Below are 19,327 nucleotides of genomic sequence, written 5' to 3' on the forward strand. Positions count from 1 at the left end.
TTGTACCTTCTTAAATAAATGTCTCTATTTTTTCATACTACATGGCTGAATACCTTCTGGGCCTACCTTTTACATAGAATTTTATAATATACACATATATTATGTGTAGATATATATGTACATGATCTCATAGTTTAGAGACCATTATTTACAGTACATATGAAGATTAAACTTTACTGAAAATGATGTCTGGATTCTGATATGAATCCAGATGTCATTATGAACTCAATGTACTCTATGTCGGTGAAAGGCACTCTGCATAGCACAAAATATTTCCAACCGCAAACTTGCTGCTTCTTGAAATAACACTTAACACCTACACTAGCCTTGATGTGACCATACAACTTTGGGGATGAGGTGAATGAGTATTGGGCAGAGAAAACATCGTGCCTGAGAAAAAGAACAAGAAACTACAGCAAAGTTGTTTACCTGGACAAGGGATACAATAAAGCTTAAGAAGAAAGACCACAGATGAGGTGTACACCCTGGATGTGGGTGGTCATTATCACTTTAACTGTCATTATCTGCGTCATTATCATTTGGACAAACATGACCACAGGAAATGAGACTAAATTCAGAATCATGACAGCTTTTACCCACTAAGTCAGGAAGAGAAAAGCTAGAAACACAAAGAAAAACAACATGAAGGTCATAAAGCATTGAGTAGTCTGTAAATACTGGAGTGGTATTTACATGAGATTTCTGGGGTTTTTTACCTGCAATATCTCTCAAACATGCTCTTCAGCCTTAGATCTCACAGCCTTTGCACAAGTTGTACAGCTTCCACCCTGCACGCAAAGATTTTAGAGGCTGGTTCTTTCATTTCACTCAGGGCTTACTTAAGTGACACCCCTGTGACTACTTCTGTGGTCACCCTTTTTCAGTGTGTACCCACATCCTTCCATATAATCTACAATATTTTCTACAATAGATAAAGAAACCAAAGTTTCTTTATGAGACGAACAACTAAGATTCAAAACATAAAATGACACAGTATTGCTACATGGAAATTTTATATTAAGTGTGTTTTTATTTGATATTTGTAACTTTATGGAAAATGTATTTGTTTATTACATAACGTGGAGATTTACCAGGATTATAGTTAAATAGTTAACTATAGTTAAATTAATGAGGTAATTACACTTTAATAAATACAATGAACAGAATAATGGCATATAATCATCAGAGGACTTGATTTGCAAATCAACAAGAATACTAGATAACCAGAAAGATTAAAATTAGAAGAGACTATAGGTTATTGATATTTTAAGAGAATTCAGGTAAAAGAAATTATATTTGTATGGTATTCACTATTCCTCAGGATTCCAAAATCCTATTCATATTCATGTAACCAAAGCAATTAAAATAATTCAGATACTGCATGTATCAATTTAGGATCGAGGTTTCTCTATATTTCCCTTTAAACCTGAATGCACTTTTTTTCTTTGTCTGGTTTCTTAGCATTGACAGTGATGTATGCAATTCTCTGATAACTCAGTTTTTCAGCCATATTTAGTCATAAGAATTGGTCATTTCAGCAACTCAAATTTCCAATTGGACTACATTTCAAGCCCACCTGGAAAATCCAACCTACTCTCCTTCTCTCAAGATTCTTACCTTCATCACCTCTTCAACGTTCTTTTTTGTTCCAAAGGTGTTATTTACAGTTTCTAGTGATTGTGTCCTGGACATTTGGGGAGACATCACTCAGCTAACCACAGAATCCAGGATTCCCCCAGGGTTGCTCCCTGCCCTCCATAGGCCCCTTGAGCCCACAAGAACCTCTCAGACATAGTTTATCCCAGTATTTCAGACATGCGATGTGTTCCCAGTGGAACTTCCACTACTTTGTCAACCATAGGCTACTCCAGGGGGCACGATCCTGGTAACTTGTATTCATAAAGCCACACCCACTTCTATCCTCCATGCTTCGTTGCTGCATCCTGTCATTCTGGAAGCTAAATTCAAATAACTGCTTCACCCAGGCTTCCTTGCCCTCTGTTTCTGGCTGGTGTCCACCATTGGGAGACGTTGGCAGGAGTTCAGAAGCTGGGCTAAGGAGAGAGCAGACTAAGTATTTAATTCTCCAGGTTCTGGCAGTGACTAGAACCTCTCCTATGAATTCTTGGCATCTTCTGACAGTAAACAGTGGATCACAATGTGATCATTATCTTGACATCCTACAGCGTTGCCTAGAGTATATGCAGCTTAAAAACATATTTGATTTATTTTATTTAAAGAAATTTTAAAAAATGAGTTCTGATAAAGTTCTCTGTGGTAGTTTTCTAGAACATTGGTTGCTAAAAATAGATTTGTCCCATAATTACAAAATCAATAAACAAACCATCTCAATTTTTACATGGCCCGTGCTGCATTTTTTTTTTCCAGAAAGAGTATTAGATTTTCTTCTGCATTTAATCCAGTGGGTATTTTTAGTTTACGCATTGTGCATCTGGTCAACACCCTAAATATGTAAAGGTGTTGTTGATATTTCTACTCATTATACACTGTTGTGCACAGTAAATTTCCAACCGCAGTGTTGCTAGCACTCGAAATGGCATTTAACACCTAGACCACTCAATGTTACTGTAAACATTCTTGGGGATCTGAGAGGAGGTGGGTGATTATGGCAAAAGAGCATTAAATTTCTGATGAAAAAATAAGATTCTACTGCAGAAGATATTGGAAGCAAAATCTGTGTAATTTGCCAAGAAACAGTAGGTTTAGCTTAATGGAAGAGATTGACATAAAAATTAAGACTTACAAACTTTGGTGTGGGGATCACTACCACTTTAACTGTCACATTAGTGTCATTTATCAGTTGGACATGTAGCATCAAAGCTAACAGAAACACATGCCATGAAATAACATGAGGCTGGAGAAATCTTTGCTGCAATGAGAATGAGTAAGATGAGAATGAAAAATATGACTGATGTGAGTCATTCATATGACTATGTAAAAGTTATAGTCCTGCTTGAAATATGTATTTCTTAGAGGTTTTTTTCTCAGTCAGATGTGTTTAAGAAACATATTTTATAGAAAGATATTATGGGCAAGTAAGTGCACATATGAACGCTTGTCATGCTGCATATATATAAAAACAGAATTTTTTAATCTTCAGCTTCTTATAAAATAAGACATGATGGGATGAGAAAGTCTTCAGCAAACCCACTCAGGCATTCATATGAGAAACAGAAAGTTGGACCATGATAAAAATAATTCCTGAAATAATAAGTGAATATACCATGATTTGTAGAATGTATTGAAAGGAGCAATTCCTTCTTAGCATTCAGTAGCAAAAACTCTCTACTTAAGTGGCAATTTTAGGAAGAATATAATTTAAAACTAATAAATTATTTTGCAAATAGTAGTAAGGGTTTTTAAATCATAGTTTTCATGAAGCCCTGCCTGTGTGGGATACACAAGAGAAGCAACAGTGTCAGAAAATAACAATAAATCAAGACAACACTGGTTCAGGGATTGTTATATGCATATATTGTATGGACCAAGAGGAAGCCAGTCAGAGAAAGACAAATACCATATGATTTCACATATATGGTCACACATATGGTCTAGTTAACAAAATAAACAAACAAACAAAATAGAAACAGACTCATAGACACAAATAACAGACTGACAGCTATCAGAGGGGAGGGAGGTTGGGGTGCTAGGTGGGAAAAGTGAAAGGGTAAGGCCCAAACACAAGAAAAACTCAAAGTCACAGACAACAACAGTATGATGATTATAGAGGGCAAGGGGGGTAGGGGCAGGTAGAAGAAAGGAAAGGGGAAATAAATGGTGATCGAAGGAGACTTGACTTTGGGTGGTAAACACACAGTACCACATACAGATGATGTATTAAAGAACTGAACATCTGAAACCTATACAACTTTATTAACCAAAGTCACCCCAATAAATTTAATACAGGTTATAAATAAATAAATAATAAATAAATAAGAGGCAGTGATCTAGGCAGAATTAAACATTTCTTTTGTGTATTTTTGAGAAGATTATACCAAAGCTCAAGACTACGGGTACCTATGGATGGTAGGGAGCATGAAGTTCCATCAAATACCTGGAATATTAGCCTTTTTGAATCACTTTACAGTAAAATGTGCAACATTGTTTGACTGCACATGGTCTGGAAAGCTACAACAAGACACGGATCTTTTTCATGGGCCAAAATGTTGTGGCCAGAGTCGGTTAATCAGACTGGAATGGTAACACTGCTACTAGGAAAGTGCTGGCAGCAATGAGGCACCACTAATTCCAACAGGAGGTCAAATGCCCAATGGAGTGAACCTGCCAGGAATTGGTGGGGTCTCCCCGTGTGTTGGGGTCTCCACCAGAAAACAGTAGACAGGGGTCACAAGTCTGGTGTACACTGAGAGCTTCTAAATCAGAAGGAGTCCCATATTTTGTGCCAGCCTATAATGGCACTGTATTGTCATGTCTGTTACGATGATGGATCCAGGTAGCAATGACAGCAAGCAGGCAGTGCAGACTCAACAACAGCTTGATTCTGACCATTCTCATCAGAAAAAGTGGACATGTACATGAGAGACACAGTTAAATCGGTAGCTGGAAATTCTTTCTAGTGTTTGGCCCAGAAGAGGAGCATCTTACATCTGCCAGAGTAGGCACCACAGGTAGGCCACTGGCAAAAATCACTGTCTAAGTCAATAATTTAAAGGAAAAAAGTACTGAGATTTACCCATAGAAATTTGACTAAAACTATGAGAATGACTGAGTTCTGCCAACTGAGTGTAGTGACCATGTGGATTTTTGGTTTTGCATAGTGGCCAATGACCCCAAACAGGTGCATCTGTGTCAGATTTCAAATAGCAAGTTATCAGTGACCTGAACCAGACCTAAACAAGTGGGGGCCCTCTGTAATTCAAGAGACCCTCTGAGCCCATCACTTTTCTTCAAATGATGAAGTTGGGAACAAACTTTCTGAAAAGGTGACGCGTGCCACTTTTTCAGGTAAAGACAAGGCACTGCTGGAACCAGGCCATCTTCACTTTTGAATGTAACAATTTCATTGGACCAAGAAACCCCTTTTTGTCTTTCTGACACTGTTATTGTTGATTTCAAGTTGTGTCACCCAAAATTGAAATTTCAGGCCAAGGAGTCATGAGACCCCCTTGTTAGTGTTTCGTTTTTATAAGAAAACTTGATTTAGAGCCAATTAGTAGCTGTTTTTCAAAAGAAATGTAAAAAGTAGCCCTGTTGAGGAGAAAAACAATTTATATTCTTAAGGAACGCCTTCAGGTGGAGGCTTTCTTCCTTTATTAAAAAACGCCATTCAGTAAAATTATAAGTTGTAGAAAGTAGTATTCCCAAGGGTTATTAAAGTCACGAAGTGCAAAGCACACTACAGCTTGCCAGACTATTACCAGCACACAGCAATCTGATTTGTAGGTTAATTCATCAAATAGAACACCCAATATTTTCTCTTACCACCCAGTAAGATTCTAAGCCTCTTTGTTGGATGTGGGAGTGAAGGTGAAGAGGCAGCAGTGTTTCTATGACTTCAGGAGATATCAACTATTGCGAATCAGCCCATGTTGTCCCAAGAAACTACTTTCAGAGCAAATTCTTGCTGGCTAGACATAATACCATTGTTAGCCAGGTCTGATGAGACCAAGGCTTCCTATATAGTGAACACTTTGGACATTGGTGGGTAAAGACATTTCCTATAAATCCTGACACCCCTCCACACATACATGCACTCGTGGCAGGTGCCAGGGAGTTTGTCCCTCCAGTGCCTGCTGTATATGGCCTCTTCTGATCCAGGGAACACTTCTGGCACAAGTGGGATGGAGAAGTACAAGCATCTAACACCTCAATTCCTACTATGCATTTAATTGTAAAAGCAACAAGAATAGTTCATTGAATTGGGCCAGAGGTCTCCACCTATGAGATTATGTAAACTTTGCTTTTCCACTGTGGAGACTGCCAAACTCCATCAGCTAAATCTAAAATGTACCTTTTCTCTGTGAGATTAAATATAGAGATGACATGGGTGACTGTATCAAACAGATTCCTATTATAGATGATTTAATAGGCAATAATTTATAAACAAAGATAATATTTTATTTTGTTTCTGTTTTAAAGAATTCCATGAAAAGAATTTTTGGGGGGAGAGGAAAGAGGATATATACTAACATATCTTTTAAACTAAAGCCACTGATACTAAATGGACTCCGAGTATTTGAATATTCTGATTTTTTCACATGTGCAGGAATCCACAATGAACAGGCATTTACTGTGGTTATTCAGAGATGTGTGTGTTTTGTGTTACTTAATTTACATTGTTTCTTTTTTCTTTTTATTTGGTTTTGGTTTTATTATGGATAAAAAGAAATTTGTTTTTATTAGTATTGTAATTTGTCAACAAATGTTTCCAATTGACATTATTTAACAAAAAGAAGGAATGTAAGAGTGCTCATAAAATTCAGAGTTAAAAATATAAAAGCATAATATTGAATATTTTTGTAAAACATATTTTTATGAGTCAAATTACATTTCTGTCAAAGCTAAAGGACCTGTATTTTGGCTCAGGAGTGGTTGGGAGGATTTCTGGTGATCTGGATTTGATGCACCACTGGCAGAGCTAAGACGGAAGCTAGAGAAACATCCCTTTGAGTACAAAAATATCTTAATTAGTATAAACCAACGAATTGTGTGTCATAGAAGTCACCAAGAGAATTAGGATGAAAGTTAACAATTCTACATGAATCTTTGGACAATTCCCTTCTCTCTATCCCTTGTTTTCTTAAGGTGTGATCAGTAAGACACCCATCTTGGTTATCACGTACCGCACTTGCTTAGGCTACAGACTCCTTTACCTCACCTCAGAAGTATTGCTTCAGTTTCTGTGGCAGACCAGGGGAATCTGAATTTTAGGTGGGCGCCACAGGAAATTCTGAAGAATAAAACTGAGAGACATTCTTCTGCTTCTGTAAACTTTCACCTATGTCCAATTAATTTTAACATAATTTCCTAACATGAGACTATTCAGTCAACATTGATTAAGTACCTTCATTTTTCAAGTAGGCATAAAATAAATGGATTAGTTTCTAAATCTGGAACCTAATTACTGTCTTCGGATAAGGGCAAACTTAAACTAAATTGGCTTCCTTCAGATTACTGAAAGAAAAATGCTCTTCCTGAAAAGTTTCCCTGAAGCCAGGCTTCATGTAAATTTTCAGGCTGCATTAAAACCATCTTTCTGGCTAAAAAGATCACCAGGCCAAGATTTTACCTTGTTTGTATTTTTTGTTGGTGTTTTTCCAGTTTATTGAGATATAATTGATATATAACATTGCGTATATTTAGGGTCTACAACATGATTTAAGATATGTATATATTGCAAAATGATCACGACAAATAAGTTAACACCATCACCTCATGCAGTTACAAATTATTTTCCTTGTGATAAGGACTTTTAAGATGTACTCTCTTAGCAACATTCTAAAATATCACGCAGCATTATTAACTGTAATCAACTATATTCATTATGTTATACATTACATCACGAAGATTTATTTATCTTATAACTGAATTTTTGTACCTTGTGATCAGCCTCACCCACTTTCCTTACCTACCATGCCCCACTTCTGGCAATGAATATGATCTCTGTTTCTATAAGTTTGTTTGGGTTTGTTGTTTGGTTTTTTTTGAGATTCCTATATATGTAAGATTATATGCTATTTGTCTTACTCTGCCTGATTTATTTCACTTAGCATAATGCCCTCAAGTTTCATCCATGTCATCCTAATTAGCAGAATTTTCTTCTTTTTTAAGGCTAAATATTACATTTTTATATATATATAAAATATATATATGGTGAGCACTTTAATCAGCAATGCAAGGAAAGTCAATGGAATGCATTTAAATAATCTATACATAACATTCTCAACATAAAAACTCCGGCTTTCTTCTCCTTCCCTGAAATGCTCCATGGTCGCCGACAGTTACTGAGAGCCTGGCTGAGCAGCTGCGCAGGCCTAAGCAGCACTGCCCACTGATCCTCACAGCGGCCCCGACGTAATGTGCGAAACAGCTCACAACAGCATTTTCAAAGTCCCCAATTTCATCTTTTATAAAGTTGTCTTTCCAAAAATGTTTGTCTCCATGATGTAGGGGAAAATCAATTTGGACCTTTGGTCCTGAAACTGGGTGGATGGCATTTTTAAGGCAGATACAGGATGAGAAAAGACATTCTGGAAAGCAAATGCAGGGGAGACAAGATGACCAGTCCCACAAGTTGGGTAAGTCGTTCTGCCACCCACCACGTTAGGGTTGGGAGAGTCCGCTTCTGACCGAGCTGCTACTGGAACGCACAGGAAGAGTGGCAGAAGGCCCCAGCACGTCCTGCTTTCTCATCCGCTGATTTTCATTTAGGTCTTTATTTAACCATGTTATTAACTTCTCATTACTTTTTAGAAGTGGTTGCTTTCTCCAAGTTTTTGAACTGTAGCTTCTATTTTTTCTTGTAATTTGCAAACCTCTTGCTCTCTTTTATTTCTAGAGGCTGTCCAACTATTTGTAATAATGATTTTATGGTACATTTGAGTTTCCTAGTTGTACCTGATTTTTCTCACCATTTTCTTCTAAAACCACCTTTTGTTCCTGGATTGCGTCAAGTACTTCTTTTGTTCTTAAACAAGCTGGTCCTTATCCTTGATTTCCTGTTCTAAAACAGCCACTCTTATTTGAAGCTGATTAATATGCTGTTCTTTTTCGTGGCATTCGGCATCTAGAGAAGAATTCTCTCTTTGCAAAGACGGGACTTCTTGCTTAGCCCGTGGGAGGTCCTCTTCCACTCCAGACAGCTTTGCGTTCACTCCTCTGACAGTGGAGTGCCCTTTGTATTTCCTTTCCGGGAAGCATTTGTTAGCTGCCTCTAACTCGACCACCTGCTCTGCAGCTGCTGGATGTTTCACAGATGGAGGTTTTTTAAGTCTTTTTTTCTGCTGCTCATGCTGCTGTTGGTACTGAACCTGCCCTGCAAGGCCTTTTCCTTCTCACTGGTCAGTTTCCTGGGAATGCTTACTTGACAACATTGCCATGTGGGACTGCCCATTCACTCCATAACTTATCTAATTCTTGGATTTTTTTTTCTGATAATGTCTTTTGTATGAAATTCAGTTGCCTAGTAACGTCCTCTAGTGATGGAATCAATGATAATTTTTCTTCCTTGCTACATTTCAAACAGCCTGCTAGAAACTTCTTTATTTCCACATAATTTCCAGGTGAAAGTTTTAGTGAAAGGAGTGTAAGAGGCTTAAAAGGATTTTTCTCAAGCATATTTAAAGGGCAGGAGAGTTATCCAAAACTGCAGCTGTAGAACTAACGCTAGCAAAAACCTCGGAATCTCTTTGGCTTGTTCTTCAGCACGCTGGGGAAGGAGATCTATAAGTTGTTGTGGAAAAGCTAGGAAGTCTACCAAAATAGCTTGTTGGAATTTTAAACTCTGAAAATCTCCCTCTGATGCAACAAGGTTATGTAGGAAAAATGGATCGGTATCATCATTCAAATGGTTAACTAAGTCCTCTCCTCGCAGTTTCTGCACTTGGCCTGCAGTGGGACAAGCCACTGGAACAACCTGGCTCATGCAAGACCACTGCCCCACCATTGTGCACGATGCCCAAAAGGTCCGGACGGTCAGACTGGTCTGAGCAGGGTCCGGGCCCTGTTTGAGTCTGGCATTCAACCAAGAACAAGAAACTTTTTAAAATGACCAAATATATTTGAAATCATACTAAACAGATTTTTTTAAAGCATAAAGACATTTTATTTGTTAGTTTGTTCATTAGATTTCATATATAAGTAAAATCATATGTGTTGGGAAATGGCCATCCTGGTTTCAGGAGCTGTAACCCTGCTGACAGGCCGGAGGGCCCCAAGGCTGGAGATAATCAGGAGGCCTTGGAGAAACAGGCTCCTTAGGAGACTTGGCCTGTCCTTCACTGGCAGGGGCATAGCCCCTGCCACTCTGCTTTGCCATGACTGGTCAATTAGCCAATGACGGGTAAGACCCCTCAGGGAAGGGACAACCTAAGACAGGTATTGGCTGATTTTTGGCAGCAGACCAGAAATTGGGGGACATGGAAAAGGGGCAAAAAGGCCCCTGCACCTCTCAGCTTGGCTTGGACATGGTCGGAGTCTGCATTGCAGCCAAGAAGCAGTCTCCTTAACCCTTGGCGGCTCCCTCCCCTCGCCTGACTCAGACTTGAAACAATGCAGGAAAAACAGCCCTAAATCAGATCTGGTAAGTCCCAGGGTAACCAGGCCTAAAAGTAAATTCTTTAGAGTGTGCTCTTTTCCTCCCTCAAATCTATGGCCAGCTCATGCTGTGAAGGACCTTTATTTACACCCTTTACCTGGTATTGTTAAGACATTTACTTCATTTACAGTTTTTACCCTATATCTTTAAGGCGCCTTTAGGTCTACTTTCCTCTTATCTATAGTCTCTATTGTTGATTCTAGTTTCCTCTCAGACCCATGTAAATCAGTGTACTCCTGTCACTTGTCTTGTTAAAAGCATCATATATTCACTGTGACTCTTACCATACTGATGTAAGGAGATAATGTATGCATTCCTGTTACATACCCCACTGATAAGAATTTCAATAAAAGCCTTGGAACAAAGGACAACGGGGCCTTCCCCACTAGGGCGCTGTACCACGGCCTTCTCCAGTAGAAGGGAAGTGCCCCGTCTGCTCTCCTGGTAAACAGAGAAGTGTTTGCAACATTTTGTGTTTATCCCCCTCATCCGTGACAACCTTGGGAAAGGCTCTGCGGGTTTCAGAGCCCTGCTCCCACCTCATCGGGCCCCAGACGGTTTCCCTCAGGTTTCAGGGAGCGCTGCGCTCTCTGCAGCGCTCCCCCGGGACGACGTGCCCCCTGTAGCCGCCACGCAGTGCGACACATATGGTATTGGTCTTCCTCTGATTGGCTTGTTTCATAGAGCAACGTACTTTACAAGTCCATTCATGCTGTCCAGAAAAGTTTGAGTGTAGCGTGTGGTGGCGTGTGGGGTAGCACCGCGGCGAGTCACCACTCCTCCCAGGTCGGGTAGCAACTGCCGCAGGAAACAGAGTGCGTCGCAGGGAGCGCAGTGCTCTGGGATCTGAGGCTTACCTTCCGGGGCCAGCTGAGGTGGGAGTGGGGACTCTGAATCCTGCAGAGTCCGTCCTGGGGGTGTCACTGGGGGGTGGGGGAATAAACACGAACCATCACAAACACTTCTCTGTTTGCCAGGAGAGGGAACATGGCACATCCCTCTTGTGGGGAAGGCCCAGAGTCCCTTTGTTCAAAGGCTTTTATTGAAAGGGTTATGAGTGGGGCTAGATAACAGGAAGGCACAGGTTATCTCATTACATCAGTATGTTAACGTTTACAGAGAATAGATAATGTTTTGAAGAAAATAAATGGCAGGAACACACTGACTTACATGGGTCTGAGAGGAGACTAGTAAACAAGAGAGAGGAGTAAACATGAGAATGTAGTAAACATAAGAGTCCCCAAGGGTGTAGGGTTAGGGTCTGTGAATAATGTAAATGTCCTTCCCAGCATCAGCTGGCTATAGCTTCTGAGTGGAAAACAAAGCACACTTTAAAGAATTTACTTTTAAGCCTGACTTCCCCTGGGAACCGCCAGATCTGGTTTAGGACTGACTCTGGTATTGTTTTGAGCCTGAGCCAGGCATGGAGGAGGAAGCCACCAGAAACAAGGAGACTTCTTTCAGATAGAATGAGGACTCCGGCCATGTGGAAGCCAAGCCGAGGGATGAGGGCCTTTTTGCCCTTTTTCTGTGTCCCCCAGTTTCTTGTCTGCTGCACATACCAGCCAATACCTGTCTTAGGTTGTTATCTCTGCATGAAATAGCTTACCCGTAATGGATCACTGACCACCACAGGGCAAAGCAGAGAGGCAGGAGCTACGCCCTTGCCAGCGGGGACAGGTTATGTCTCCTCAGGAACCTGTTTTCCCAAGGCCTCCTTGATTATTTCCAGCCTTAGGGCCCTTCTGCCTGTCAACAGGGTTACAGTTCCTGAAACCAGACAGGGCGTTTCCCAACATATGAGTTCCTTATATTTTTTTACGACCAAGTGGTATTCCATTGTGTAAACATACCACACCTTTTTTACCTACTCATCTACTAATGGGCACTTGGTACTACAGGTTCCAAATCTTCCCTGCTGTAAATAATTCTGCAATAAACATAAGGATGCATATATCATTTCTAATTAATGCTTTGGGTAAGGTCTGTCTGGAAAGAGTCCAGCCATTATATATTAATATAATGATAATGGTTTGTGCAACATCAATGTAACCTCACAGCCAAGGAGAATGGAGCCGAATATGCATGTGTGAACAATGACAACTTCACTATACTAGTCAGCAGGCTCAGTAGATGCCATTGAGTGAGCATATGTACTGTCTGGCTGTCACACTCTAAATGACTGATTGAGTAGAGCAATAAATCTGCATCAAATTTTGTGTTAAGCTTGAACATTTCCCCACAGAAACTATTCGTGTGATTCATAAGGCCGCAGCTATGGGCCACTGGCGATTGGCAGCTTCATCACAACAATACGTGTGCTCATTCACCACATCTCATGCAGAGTTTTTGGCAAAACATCAAATCACCCAGGTCACTCAGCCCCCCTACAGCCCAGATTTGGCACCCTGCAACTCCTGACTTTCCCCAAAACTGAAATCACCGATGTAAGTGAAGAGGTTTTAGACCATCAGTGGGATTCAGGAAAATATGATGCGGTAGCTGATGGCTACTGGAGGACTGCAGGAGGTCCCAGGGTGCCTACTTTGAAGGGAACTGGGACATGATTGTCCTGTGTACAATGTTTCTTATATCTTGTATCTTCTTCAATAAATGTCTGTATTTTTCATAGTACACGGCTGGATACCTTCTGGACAGACTTCATATTCCCAGAAGTAAAGTCTCTGGGTCATAAGGCAGTTCAAACAGACTCATAGAAACAGAGAACAGACTGACAGCTGTAAAAAGAGAGGAGGCTAGGATGCTGGGTGAAAAAGTTGAAGAGATTAAGAAAAAAAAAACAATAAACACAGAAAACAGTATGATGATCTCCAGAAGGAAAGGGGTGTGGGTGGAAGTAGGAGATGGCCAAGGAGGAATAAACGGTGATGGAAAGAAACTTAACCTGGGGTGTTAAATACACAATACAATATACAGGTAAAGTATTATAGGATTGTACCCCTGAAACATATATAATTTTATTAACCAATGTCACCCCAATATCTCCAATATTTTAAAGGATAAAATATTGGATATATTCACCATCTACTTAGAAATAAAGAGAGAATTAATTAATTGGAAAAGAAGGGGAATGGACTAGTTAAAAGACATGCATGAGTGTCCCATGGACACAGACCATGGTGTGGGGACTGAATGTGGGAGTTGGGGGTGGGCTGGGTGGAGGAGGGCAAAGGGGAGAAATTGGGATAGCTGAAATAGAAAATATTTTTACAATTAAAAAATTAATTTAGTGACACTGTAAATAAGAAATTTCTGAAGCTTCTCTGCAAAATATAGTGCATAAAGAGAAAAAGAAATTATAAAAAAGAAATTACAGGAGGAGAAAAGATGGCGGAGGAGTGAAAGGGAGTCACGCTGACCTCCTCCCAAAACCAAACTGGAATTGCAACTAAATAATGGAGTAATCACCTGGAAAGCAGTGGAGCGATAGTGGGAGAGGAGCCTTGGTGCCGCGGACAGTGGATTCGACTCTCACGCATCCCAACGGGTGAGAAGTGCGGTGGAGGCTCGAGAGGGTGGACTGGGTGCGCACGGGCACTGGCACCAGAGGGACATTGAAACAGCCAGTTAGCTCCCCCCGAGAAGAACGGGGTCTGAATCATAAACAGGAACCCCTAAACTACAGCAGCTAAAGCCGAGAAAATACAGACAAAACGCAACCCCAAAAAGCTTAGGGGCGCTCTCTGCCAGAGACAGGTGGCTGGGGATGCAAAAAGACATTTAAAGGGCAAACGCAAAAGTTGCAGCGGCAGCCACCCTCCTTGATCGCTGGGTAGAGGCGGCAGCAGGGTGGGCTGGCGCCTGGGAAAAGACCGGTGAGGAAAACTTTGTGAAGAGAACTGACACTGCGGCCGGTGGAGCCCGGGTGATAACGCACTTCTCACTCTGCAGCTACCATCTCGCTCAGGCAAAAGGGAATCAATTAACCTGCCTTTTGTGCGCTCCGCACACAGCTTGTACGCCTGTGAGCTACGGGGCTGAGTGCAGACTGGCTGGGAGAGCCTTGAGGAGAGACTGGAGACGGAGGCATTGGGGAAAGAACGGGAGGAGGAACGGGGAGTCCCGACTCCTTCTCCTTGCCGAAGTCTCCATTGCGCGGGAAGAGGCCACACCCCCAAAGAGCCAAAAGCCGAAAAGCAAACATAGACACCCCCAAAACACCCAGAGCAGGCGCGCACACTTGCGCCGAGTGACTGGCGAGGGTTGGCGAGCGTGTGTGTGACCCACGCGGGCTGGCGAACGCTTGGACCTACCGGCAAGGCCTCACACAGACTGGCACCCATACGGCCTGCGAGGGAGTGCACAGAGGGGCAAGGGCAGGCGTAAATTGACCTACCCGCCGCGATTGCGGAGCAGCCCACAAAATAAGTAGAGCTGCCCAGAGTCCCTGGAGGAGAGACCAGAAACAGGATTAACCGGAGAGTCCTAGAACTGATTTCCTCCCATTTCCGTAGTCCCCATTTGGCGAGGGCAAGCAACGCACCCAAAGAGCCAAAAGCGGGGAAAACACACAATAGAAGACCCTAAACGGACCAGTGCCGCGAAGCTCGCATGCCAGGGAGGCCAGATGAGCACGGGAGGTCGCGAATAAGCCCCCTGGTCTGGGGCAAACACAAGCGAGCCCAGGCAGGTGGGGGACCCTGCCGCGCTGGGAACGCGCTCAAGGAGCTCTCGTGAGAGCGCAGAGAGATCCCAAAAAATAGCCCAGCCCTGACCAAAGGGGTCACAGAGCTGCTCCAAGCAGGAGTCAGACACAGGCATTAGACTCCTGAAAGGCTCAAACAAACAACCCAAGGCCCTATAGGGTCAACAACTGACATCATCAGAGGCAAGCTCAGAAAGAAAAGTAAAGGACAAAAATACTTAACAGACTCTCACAAAAATGGGAAGAAAAAGAAGTTCCCCCCAAATGAGTGGAAAAGGGGACTCCCCACAGAGAGAGCTCAATGAAATAGAGGCAAGGGAACTATCAGATATGGAATTTAAAACAATGGTTCTAAGGAAGCTCAATGAGCTCAGCCAGCTCAAAGAGAACTATGAGAAACTGCAGAGAAACTATCAGGATCTTACAGCAAACTATATCAGCCTGGAAAAGGGCATAGAAACTATCAAGAAGACACAAGAGGATATGAAGAATACCATTTCTGAATTGAAGAACACAGTAGAAGGAATCCAAAGCAGGCTGGATGAAGCTGAGGATCGAATCAGTGAGATGGAGGACAAGGTAGAAAAAAGCTCCCAGAAAGAACAAGAAATGGAAAAACGGCTCAAAAAGAATGAAGAAGCATTTAGGGAAATGCAGGACAACCTGAAACGCAATAATATCCGTATAATAGGGATCCCAGAAGGAGAAGAAGAGGAGCAAGGAATAGAGAACCTCCTCAAAAAAGTAATGATGGAAAATTTCCCTAATTTGAGGAGAGAAAGGCTCTCATGGATCCAGGAGGCACAGAGGACCCCACTCAAGAAGGACCCAAGGAGGTCCACTCCAAGACACATCATCATTAAAATGGCAAATGTCAAAGACAAAGAGAGAATCCTCAAGGCAGCAAGGGAGAAGGAGAAAGTAACATACAAGGGGGCCCCGATACGCCTAGGAGCTGACTTCTCAACAGAAACACTACAAGCCAGAAGGGAATGGCAACAAATATTCCAAGCCATGAAAAGCAAGGGCCTACAGCCAAGGCTGCTCTACCCAGCTAGGCTCTCCATTAAAATAGAAGGAGAAATACGGAGTTTCCCAGACAAAAGAAAGCTAAAAGAATACATCTCTACCAAACCAGCACTCCAAGATATGCTAAGGGGACTGGTTTAAGCAGATGAAGGAAAAGAATGAGACAGAGAGGAACACAAGTACAAAGAGAAAAGATGAGTAAGTTTCTATCAGTAATATCTCTCAATGTGAATGGACTAAATGCCCCAATCAAAAGACACAGGGTAGCTGAATGGATAAGAAAACATGACCCACACATATGCTGCCTACAAGAGACCCACCTCAGAGCAAAAGACCTACACAGATTGAAAGTAAAGGGATGGAAAACAATATTCCAAGCAAATGGACATGAGAAAAAGGCTGGCGTTGCCATACTTGTATCAGACAAAGTAGATTTCAAAGCAAAGGCCATAAAGAGAGACCCAGAGGGGCACTTTATCATACTTAAAGGAAGAATCTATCAAGAAGACATCAACATTGTAAACTTATATGCTCCCAATATAGGAGCCCCCAAGTTTATAAGGAAATTGTTGGGTGACTTCAAAAACGATATAGATAGCAACACACTGATAGTAGGGGATTTCAACACCCCACTGTCACAAATGGACAGATCTTCCAAACAAAACATTAATAAACATATCGTGGCGCTGAATGAAACACTGAATCAAAGAGACTTAACTGACATATATAGAATCTTACATCCCAAAGAAGAAAAATACACATTCTTTTCAAATGCTCATGGCAGTTTTTCAAAGATAGACCACATGATAGGACACAAAGCAAGCCTCAGTAAATTCAGGAAAATTGAAATAATACCAAACTTTTTCTCAGACCACAAGGCCTTGAAACTCGAAATCAAACTCAAAGAGAAACTTCAAAAACTTGCAAACTCATGGAGACTGAACAGTACACTATTAAACAATGAATGGGTCAATAATGAGATAAGAGAAGAAATCAAAAAATTTCTGGAAACAAATGAAAATCAACAGACAACTGTCCAAAACCTATGGGACACAGCAAAGGCGGTCCTGAGAGGGAAGTTCATAGCAATACAGGCTTACCTTAAAAAGATAGAAACATTTCAAATAAAAGACCTAACACTACAACTTGAAGAACTGGAGAAACAACAACAAATAAATCCCAGAGCAAGTAGAAGGAAGGAAATAGTCAAGATTAGAGCAGAACTGAATGACATAGAGACAAAAAGAACAATTCAAAGGATCAACCAATCCAGAAGCTGGTTCTTTGAAAAGATTCATAAAGTGGACAAACCTTTAAGCAGACTCATCAAGAAAAAAAGGGAGAGGACCCAAATTAATAATATCAGAAATGAAAGAGGAGAAATAACAACTGATACCACAGAAATACAAATGATTATCAGAAACTATTATGAACAATTATATGCCAAGAAATTTGAAAATCTTGATGAAATGGACAAATTTTTAGAAAAGTATAATCTTCCAACACTGAAGGAGGAAGAAACAGAAAGCTTGAACAGACCGATAACAGTTGTGGAAATTGAAGCAGTAATCAGGAAACTCCCAGCACACAAAAGCCCAGGGCCAGACGGTTTCCCAGGAGAATTTTACAAAACATTTAAGGAAGAGCTAACCCCTGTCCTTCTCAGACTATTCCAAAAAATCCAAGAGGAGGGAAGACTCCCAGACTCCTTCTATGAGGCCAGCATCACCCTGATCCCAAAACCAGATAAAGACCCTACAAAGAAAGAAAACTACAGGCCAATTTCGCTGATGAACATAGATGCTAAAATCCTCAACAAAATATTGGCAAACCGCATCCAGCAATACATTCAAAAGATTATCCATCACGATCAAGTGGGATTCATCCCAGGGATGCAGGGATGGTTCAATATACGCAAATCAGTAAACGTGATACACCACATAAATCAAAGAAAAGACAAAAACCACATGATCATCTCGATAGATGCAGAAAAAGCATTTGACAAGGTACAGCACCCATTTTTGATCAAAACACTCAGCAAAATGGGAATCAATGGGGCATTCCTCAACGTAATAAAGGCCATATATGAAAAACCTACAGCCAATATCATACTCAACGGGCAAAAACTGAAAGCTTTCCCACTAAGATCGGGAACACGACAAGGATGTCCGCTCTCACCGCTTCTTTTCAACATCGTATTGGAAGTCCTAGCCACAGCGGTCAGACAAGAGAAGGAGATAAAAGGCATCCAAATAGGAAAGGAGGAAGTAAAACTATCATTGTTTGCAGATGACATGATACTGTACATAGAGAACCCTGTAGACTCTACCAAAAAACTCCTCAACCTAATAAGTGAATTTGGCAAAACAGCAGGATACAAAGTCAACATTCAGAAATCAAAGGCGTTTTTGTACACCAGCAATGCAATAGAAGAAGAAGAAATCAGGAAAAATATACCATTCGATATAGCAAGAAAAAAGATAAAGTACCTAGGGATAAATTTAACCAAAGACACAAAAGACCTGTATGCAGAAAACTATGCAACATTGAAAAAAGAAATTAAGGAAGACACAAATAAATGGAAGCATATACCGTGCACATGGATTGAAAGAATTAATATCCTTAAAATGTCCATACTACCAAAAGCAATTTATAGATTCAACGCAATCCCTATTAAGATACCAATGACGTATTTCACAGAAATAGAACAGACATTTCAAAAATTTATATGGAACCATAAACGACCTCGAATAGCCGCAGCAATTTTGAGAAAGAAACACAAAGTAGGAGGGATCACAATACCGGACATCAAACTCTACTACAAAGCCACTATACTCAAAACAATCTGGTACTGGCACAAGAACAGACCCATAGACCAGTGGAACAGAATAGAAAGCCCAGAAATAAGCCCAGGTCTCTATGGACATCTAATATTCGACAAAGGGGGCAGAAGCATAAAATGGGGCAATAACAGCCTCTTCAACAAATGGTGTTGGGAGAGCTGGATGGCTACATGCAAAAAATTGAAATTGGATCATCAGCTGACACCATACACAAAAATAAACTCAAGATGGATAAAAGACTTACATATAAGTCGCAACACCATCAAAGTCCTAGAGGAGAACATTGGCAGGAAACTCTCAGATATCCCACGCAGCAATTTTTTCACTGATATGTCTCCTAAAGCAAGGGACATAAAGGAAAGAATAAACAAGTGGGACCTCATCAAAATAAGAAGCTTCTGCACGGCTAAAGAAAACATCAGCAAAATGAAAAGGGAGCCAACCATTTGGGAAAATATATTTGCTAATGATACATCAGATAGAGGTTTGATC

General features: G+C 41.0%; 1 pseudogene; it reads right to left on the bottom strand.

The window, feature by feature from the left end:
• Positions 1 to 7,923: 7,923 nt before the first annotated feature.
• LOC129084629 (spindle assembly abnormal protein 6 homolog) overlaps positions 7,924 to 19,327 on the bottom strand; it is a 39,044-nt pseudogene continuing 27,640 nt past the window's right edge.

This window comes from Pteronotus mesoamericanus, unplaced genomic scaffold, assembly GCF_021234165.1.
Source record: "Pteronotus mesoamericanus isolate MK-2021 breed Mesoamerican mustached bat unplaced genomic scaffold, CSHL_Meso_final scaffold_21, whole genome shotgun sequence".
NCBI lineage: Eukaryota > Metazoa > Chordata > Mammalia > Chiroptera > Mormoopidae > Pteronotus > Pteronotus mesoamericanus.